The sequence below is a fragment of the Triticum dicoccoides genome, chromosome 1B (assembly GCF_002162155.2).
Source record: "Triticum dicoccoides isolate Atlit2015 ecotype Zavitan chromosome 1B, WEW_v2.0, whole genome shotgun sequence".
NCBI lineage: Eukaryota > Viridiplantae > Streptophyta > Magnoliopsida > Poales > Poaceae > Triticum > Triticum dicoccoides.
This window is the reverse complement of record NC_041381.1, coordinates 11,518,795-11,526,519: the sequence shown is the minus strand read 5'-3', so window position 1 is coordinate 11,526,519 and position 7,725 is coordinate 11,518,795.

Genomic DNA, 7,725 nt, shown 5'->3' with positions numbered 1-7,725 from the left:
CAAGTCCTAGTCCAACTAGGGAAGGGGGGAGTCCTACTCCCACCGGGTGGGAGTAGGACTCCTCCGGCGCGCCTCCTCCTAGGGCTGGCAGCAACCCCCTCCCCCTTGCTCCTTTATATACGGGGGCAGGGGGGCACCGTAGACACACAAGTTGATCTACGGATCGTTCCTTAGCCGTGTGCGGTGCCCCCCTCCACCATATTCCACCTCGGTCATATCGTCGCAGTGTTTAGGCGAAGCCCTGCGCCGGTAGAGCATCATCATCGTCACCATGCCGTCGTGCTGACGGAAGTCATCCCCGACACTTTGCTGGATCGTATGTTCGGTATTTGGATCGGTCGGATCGTGAAGACGTACGACTACATCAACCGCGTTGTCATAACGCTTTCGCTTACGGTCTACGAGGGTACGTGGTCATTACTCTCCCCTCTCATTGCTATGCCATCACCATGATCTTGCGTGTGCGTAGGAATTTCTTTGAAATTACTACGTTCCCCAACAGTGGCATCCGAGCCTGGTTTTATGCGTAGATGTCATATGCACAAGTAGAACACAAGTGAGTTGTGGGCGATACAAGTCATACTGCTTACCAGCATGTCATACTTTGGCTCAGCGGTATTGTGAGATGAAGCGGCCCGGACCGACATTACGCGTACGCTTACGCGAGACTAGTTTCACCGTTATGAGCACTCGTGCTTAAAGGTGACTGGCGGGTATTTGTCTCTCTCACTTTAGCTGAACCGAGTGTGGCTACGCCCGGTCCTTGTGAAGGTTAAAACAGCATTAACTTGACAAACTATCATTGTGGTTTTGATGCGTAGGTAAGAACGGTTCTTGCTAAAGCCCGTAGCAGCCACGTAAAATTTGCAACAACAAAGTAGAGGACGTCTAACTTGTTTTTGCAGGGCATGTTGTGATGTGATATGGTCAAGACGTGATGCTATATTTTATTGTATGAGATGATCATGTTTTGTAACCGAAGTTATCGGCAACTGGCAGGAGCCATATGGTTGTCGCTTTATTGTATGAAATGCAAAGGCCCTGTAATTGCTTTACTTTATCACTAAGCGGTAGCGATAGTCGTAGAAGCAATAGATGGCGTAACGACAACGATGCTACGATGGAGATCAAGGTGTCGCGCCGGTGACGATGGTGATCACGGCGGTGCTTCGAAGATGGAGATCACAAGCACAAGATGATGATGGCCATATCATATCACTTATATTGATTGCATGTGATGTTTATCCTTTATGCATCTTATCTTGCTTTGATTGACGGTAGCATTTTAAGATGATCTCTCACTAAATTATCAAGAAGTGTTCTCCCTGAGTATGCACCATTGCGAAAGTTCTTCGTGCTGAGACACCACGTGATGATCGGGTGTGATAGGCTCTACATTCAAATACAACGGGTGCAAAACAGTTGCACACACGGAATGCTCAGGTTAAACTTGACGAGCCTAGCATATAACAGATATGGCCTCGGAACACGGAGACCGAAAGGTCGAGTGTGAATCATATAGTAGATATGATCAACATATTGATGTTCACCGTTGAAACTACTCCATCTCACGTGACGATCGGACATGGTGTAGTTGATATGGATCACGTAATCACTTAGAAGATTAGAGGGATGTCTATCTAAGTGGGAGTTCTTAAGTAATATGATTAATTGAACTTAAATTTATCATGAACTTAGTACCTGATAGTATTTTGCTTGTCTATGTTTGTTGTAGATAGATGGCTCGTGCTGTTGTTCAGTTGAATTTTAATGCGTTCCTTGAGAAAGCAAAGTTGAAAGATGATGGTAGCAATTACACGGACTGGGTCCGTAACCTGAGGATTATCCTCATTGTTGCACAGAAGAATTACGTCCTGGAAGCACCGCTGGGTGCCAGGCCTGCTGGTGATGCAACTGACGATGTTAAGAACGTCTGGCAGAGCAAAGCTGATGACTACTCGATAGTTCAGTGTGCCATGCTTTACGGCTTAGAACCGGGTCTTCAACGACGTTTTGAACGTCATGGAGCATATGAGATGTTCCAGGAGTTGAAGTTAATATTTCAAGCAAATGCCCGGATTGAGAGATATAAAGTCTCCAATAAGTTCTATAGCTGCAAGATGGAGGAAAATAGTTCTATCACTGAACACATACTCAAAATGTCTGGGTATAATAATCACTTGATTCAACTGGGAGTTAATCTTCCTGATGATAGTGTCATTGACAGAATTCTTGAATCACTGCCACCAAGCTACAAGAGCTTCGTGATGAACTATAATATGCAAGGGATGGACAAGACTATTCTCGAGCTCTTCGCAATGCTAAAAGCCGCGGAGGTAGAAATCAAGAAGGAGCATCAAGTGTTGATGGTTAACAAGACCGCCAGTTTCAAGAAAAAGGGCAAAGGGAAGAAGAAGGGGGACTTCAAGAAGAACAACAAACAAGTTTCTGCTCAAGAGAAGAAACCCAAGTCTGGACCTAAGCCTGAAACTGAGTGTTTCTACTGCAAGCAGACTGGACACTGGAAGCGGAACTGCCCCAAGTATTTGGTGGATAAGAAGGATGGCAAAGTGAACAAAGTTATATGTGATATACATGTTATTGATGTGTACCTTACTAATGCTCGCAGTAGCACCTGGGTATTTGATACTGGTTCTGTTGTTAATATTTGCAACTCGAAACAGGGACTACGGATTAAGCGAAGATTGGCTAAGGACGAGGTGACGATGCGCGTGGGAAATGGTTCCAAAGTCGATGTGATCACGGTCGGCATGCTACCTCTACATCTACCATCGGGATTAGTTTTAGACCTAAATAATTGTTATTTGGTGCCAGCGTTGAGCATGAACATTATATCTGGATCTTGTTTGATGCAAGACGGTTATTCATTTAAGTCAGAGAATAATGGTTGTTCTATTTATATGAGTAATATCTTTTATGGTCATGCACCCTTGAAGAGTGGTCTATTTTTATTGAATCTCGATAGTAGTGATACACATATTCATAGTGTTGAAACCAAAAGATGCAGAGTTAATAATGATAGTGCAACTTATTTATGGCACTGCCGTTTAGGTCATATCGGTGTAAAGCGCATGAAGAAACTCCATACTGATGGGCTTTTGGAATCACTTGATTATGGATCACTTGGTACTTGCGAACCGTGCCTCATGGGCAAGATGACTAAAACGCCGTTCTCCGGAACTATGGAGCGAGCAACTGATTTATTGGAAATCATACATACTGATGTTTGTGGTCCAATGAATGTTGAGGCTCGCAGCGGGTATCGTTATTTTCTCACCTTCATAGATGATTTGAGCAGATATGGTTATATCTACTTAATGAAACACAATTCTGAAACATTTGAAAAGTTCAAAGAATTTCAGAGTGAAGTGGAAAATCATCGTAACAAGAAAATAAAATTTCTACGATCTGATCGTGGAGGAGAATATTTGAGTTACGAGTTTGGTCTACACTTGAAACAATGCAGAATAGTTTCGCAACTCACGCCACCCGGAACACCACAACGAAATGGTGTGTCCGAACGTCGTAATCGTACTTTACTAGATATGGTGCGATCTATGATGTCTCTTACTGATTTACTGCTATCGTTTTGGGGTTATGCTTTAGAGACGTCTGCATTTACGTTAAATAGGGCACCATCAAAATCCGTTGAGACGACACCTCATGAACTATGGTTTGGCAAGAAACCAAAGTTGTCGTTTTTTAAAGTTTGGGGCTGCGATGCTTATGTGAAGAAACTTCAACCAGATAAGCTCGAACCCAAATCGGAGAAATGCGTCTTCATAGGATACCCAAAAGAGACTGTTGGGTACACCTTCTATCACAGATCTGAAGGCAAGATTTTCGTTGCTAAATTCGGATCCTTTCTAGAGAAGGAGTTTCTCTCCAAAGAAGTGAGTGGGAGGAAAGTAGAACTTGATGAGGTAACTATATCTGCTCCCTTATTGGAAAGTAGTTCATCACAAGAACCGGTTCCTGTGACAACTACACCAATTAGTGGGGAAGCTAATGATATTGATCATAAAACTTCAGATCAAGTTTCTACTGAACCTCGTAGGTCTACCAGAGTGAGATCCGCACCAGAGTGGTACGGTAATCCTATTCTGGAAGTCATGTTACTTGACCATGATGAACCTACGAACTATGAGGAAGCGATGATGAGCCCAGATTCCGCAAAATGGCTAGAGGCCATGAAATCTGAGATGGGATCCATGTATGAGAACAAAGTATGGACTTTGGTTCACTTGCCCGATGATCGGCAAGCCATTGAGAATAAATGGATCTTAGAAGAAGACTGGCGCTGATGGTAATGTAACTGTCTATAAAGCTCGACTTGTTGCGAAAGGTTTTCGACAAGTTCAAGGGGTTGACTACGATGAGACTTTCTCACCCGTAGCGATGCTTAAGTCTGTCCGAATCATGTTAGCAATTGCCGCATTTTATGATTATGAAATTTAGCAAATGGATGTCAAAACTGCATTCTTGAATGGATTTCTAGAAGAAGAGTTGTATATGATGCAACCAGAAGGTTTTGTTGATCCAAAAGGTGCAAACAAAGTGTGCAAGCTCCAGTGATCCATTTATGGACTGGTGCAAGCATCTCGGAGTTGGAATAAACGCTTTGATAGTGTGATCAAAGCATATGGTTTTATACAGACTTTTGGAGAAGCCTGTATTTACAAGAAAGTGAGGGGGAGCTCTGTAGCATTTCTGATATTATATGTAGATGACATATTATTAATTGGAAATGATACAAAATTTCTGGATAGCATAAAGGGATACTTGAATAAAAGTTTTTCTATGAAAGACCTCGGTGAAGCTGCTTATATATTGGGCATCAAGATTTATAGAGATAGATCAAGACCCTTAATTGGACTTTCACAAAGCACATACCTTGATAAAGTTTTGAAAAATTTCAAAATGGATCAGGCAAAGAAAGGGTTCTTGCCCGTACTACAAGGTGTGAAGTTGAGTCAAACTCAATGACCGACCACAGCAGAAGATAGAGAGAAAATGAAAGATGTTCCCTATGCTTCAGCCATAGGCTCTATCATGTATGCAATGTTGTGTACCAGACCTGACGTGTGCTTAGCAATAAGCTTGGCAGGAAGGTACCAAAGTAATCCAGGAGTGGATCACTGGACAGCGGTCAAGAACATCCTGAAATACCTGAAAAGGACTAAGGATATGTTTCTCGTATATGGAGGTGACAAAGAGCTAGTCGTAAATGGTTACGTCGATGCAAGCTTTGACACTGATCTGGACGATTCTAGATCGCAAACCGGATACGTGTTTTTATTAAACGGTGGAGCTGTAAGTTGGTGCAGTTCTAAACAAAGCGTCGTGGCGGGATCTACATGTGAAGCGGAGTACATAGCTGCTTCGGAAGCAGCAAATGAAGGAGTCTGGATGAAGGAGTTCATTTCCGATCTAGGTGTCATACCTAGTGCATCGGGACCAATGAAGATCTTCTATGATAATACTGGTGCAATTGCCTTGGCAAAGGAATCCAGATTTCACAAGAGGACCAAGCACATCAAGAGACGCTTCAATTCCATCCGGGATCAGGTCCAGGTGGGAGACATAGAGATTTGCAAGATACATACGGATCTGAATGTTGCAGACCCATTGACTAAGCCTCTTCCACGAGCAAAACATGATCAGCACCAAGACTCCATGGGTGTTAGAATCATTACTGTGTAAACTAGATTATTGACTCTAGTGCAAGTGGGAGACTGAAGGAAATATGCCCTAGAGGCAATAATAAAGTTATTATTTATTTCCCATATCATGATAGATGTTTATTATTCATGCTAGAATTGTATTAACCTGAAACATGATACATGTGTGAATACATAGACAAACATATAGTCACTAGTATGCCTCTACTTGACTAGCTCATTAATCAAAGATGGTTATGTTTCCTAACCATAGACATGTGTTGTCATTTGATTAATGGGATCATATCATTAGGAGAATGATGTGATTGACATGACCCATTCCATTAGCCTAGCACTTGATCGTTTAGTATATTGCTATTGCTTTCTTCATGACTTATACATATTCCTGTAACTATGATATTATGCAACTCCCATTTACCGGAGGAACACTTTGGGTGCTACCAAACGTCACAACGTAACTGGGTGATTATAAAGGAGTACTACAGGTGTCTCCAAAGGTACATGTTGGGTTGGCGTATTTCGAGATTAGGTTTTGTCACTCCGATTGTCGGAGAGGTATCTCTGGGCCCTCTCGGTAATGCACATCACTATAAGCCTTGCAAGCAATGTAGCTAATGAGTTAGTTACGGAATGATGCATTACGTAACCAGTAAAGAGACTTGCCGGTAACGAGATTGAACTAGGTATTGGATACCGACGATCGAATCTCGGGCAAGTAACATACCGATGACAAAGGGAACAACGTATGTTGTTATGCGGTTTGACCGATAAAGATCTTCGTAGAATATGTAGGAGCCAATATGGGCATCCAGGTTCCGCTATTGGTTATTGATCGAGAATAGTTCTAGGTCATGTCTACATAGTTCTCGAACCCGTAGGGTCCGCACGCTTAACGTTACGATGACAGTTTTATTATGAGTTTATAAGTTTTGATGTACCAAAGTTTGTTTGGAGTCCCGGATGTGATCACAGACATGACGAGGAGTCTCGAAATGGTCGAGACATAAAGATTGATATATTGGAAGACTATGTTTGGACATCGAAAGTGTTCCAGGTGAAATCGGCATTTTACCGGAGTACCGGGAGGTTACTGGAACCCCCCGGTGACCTAATGGGCCTTAGTGGGCCTAGTGGAGGAAGAGGAGAAGGGGCCAAGGGGCAGCCGCGCGCCCCTCCCTCCCAAGTCCGAATAGGACAAGGAGGGGGGGCGGCGCCCCCCCTTTCCTTTCCCCCCTCTCCTCCTTCCCCCCCCCTCTCCTCCGGCGTGCCTCCTCCTAGGGCCGGCAGCACCCCCCCCCCTTGCTCCTTTATATACGGGGGCAGGGGGGCACCCTAGACACACAAGTTGATCTACGGATCGTTCCTTAGCCGTGTGCGGTGCCCCCCTCCACCATATTCCACCTCGGTCATATCGTCGCATTGTTTAGGCGAAGCCCTGCGCCAGTAGAGCATCATCATCGTCACCACGCCGTCTTTCTGACGGAACTCATCCCCGACACTTTGCTGGATCGGAGTCCGGGGATCGTCATCGAGCTGAACGTGTGCTGAACTCAGAGGTGCCGTACGTTCGGTACTTGGATCGGTCGGATCGTGAAGACGTACGACTACATCAACCGCGTTGTCATAACGCTTCCGCTTACGGTCTACGAGGGTACGTGGTCATTACTCTCCCCTCTCGTTGCTATGCCATCACCATGATCTTGCGTGTGCGTAGGAAATTTTTTGAAATTACTTCGTTCCCCAACAATGACATACTCCCTCAATTTCTTTTTAGTCTGCATATAAGGTTTGGTCAAAGTCAAGCTTTGTAAAGTTTGATTAATTTTATATTAAAAAATATCATCATTCACAATATGAAATTAATATTGTCAGATGCACCATGAAATGTATTTTTATACTATATAGTTTTAGTATTATACATATTCATTTTTTATATAAATTTGGTCAAACTTTGTGTAGTTTGACTTTGACCAAATTTAATACGCGGAGTAAAAAAACGGAGGGAGTATATGAAAGGTCCAAA